This window comes from Gossypium arboreum, chromosome 3 (genome assembly GCF_025698485.1).
Source record: "Gossypium arboreum isolate Shixiya-1 chromosome 3, ASM2569848v2, whole genome shotgun sequence".
Taxonomy (NCBI): domain Eukaryota; kingdom Viridiplantae; phylum Streptophyta; class Magnoliopsida; order Malvales; family Malvaceae; genus Gossypium; species Gossypium arboreum.
The window spans coordinates 43,896,792-43,897,585 of record NC_069072.1 but is presented as its reverse complement, the minus strand read 5'-3'; the positions used below and the strand labels follow the sequence as shown (position 1 = coordinate 43,897,585).

The 794-nt window shown below is 36.4% G+C and overlaps 1 non-coding gene across 1 annotated transcript; it reads left to right on the top strand.

The window, feature by feature from the left end:
- Window positions 1–442: 442 nt before the first annotated feature.
- On the top strand, window positions 443–549 carry LOC128291259 (small nucleolar RNA R71). Its single transcript, XR_008281035.1, has one exon. It is a non-coding gene; the product is annotated as a small nucleolar RNA R71 (small nucleolar RNA).
- The last annotated feature ends 245 nt before the right edge of the window (window positions 550–794 follow it).

Genomic DNA, 794 nt, shown 5'->3' with positions numbered 1-794 from the left:
AGTTGGATTGTAGTCTTTGTCCACTTCTATTTTGGTTTCTATTCCCTGCATAATAAAAAAAAAACTCAAGATTTGATGCAGAATTCTCAAACAAATGTTCGTCCCTACAGTATACACATGAAATAATATCAATTTGACTTGGTAGCTGAGCTACAACATTGTTTAAACTATTAGTAGAAAATATTTTAAGCATTGAAGAAATTAAAGATGCCTAAGCAACAAGTGAAGTGAGAGCATCCACTCCATGCACTCTTGGTACTTGTCTTCTTGAAGCTGCTGATTGGTCGACCACTGATAGTTGCTACTGGCTATTCTCTTTAAAAGTTTGTAAGCCTCATTCTAACACTTAGAAATGAGAGCACCATTCACAAAAAGGTCTACAACCATCCTAGTGTGAGCGTTAAAATCGTTATAAAATGTCTCTAACTAAATGAAATATGAAATCCCAAGGTGAGGGTATTTGTGTAGTAACCCTTTAAATCTTTCCTATGTCTCATATAGGAATTTTTCATCCAATTGCTGAAAAGTAGTGATCTCATTCCGCAACTTAGCATTTTTTATAGGTGGGAAATACTTAACCAGGAAGCGTTCTGCTAATTCTTGCCATGTAGAAATTGAACTCGGTGACAATGAATTAAGCCATGCTTGTGCTCTATCTTGCAAAAAGTATGGAGACAACTTAAATCTAAATGCCTATTAGGTTACACTGGCTATCTTGAAGGAATCACTCACCTCCATGAACAATCGAGGGTGAAGGTGCAAATCATCTGTGGGCATTTCACTAAATTGGCCCA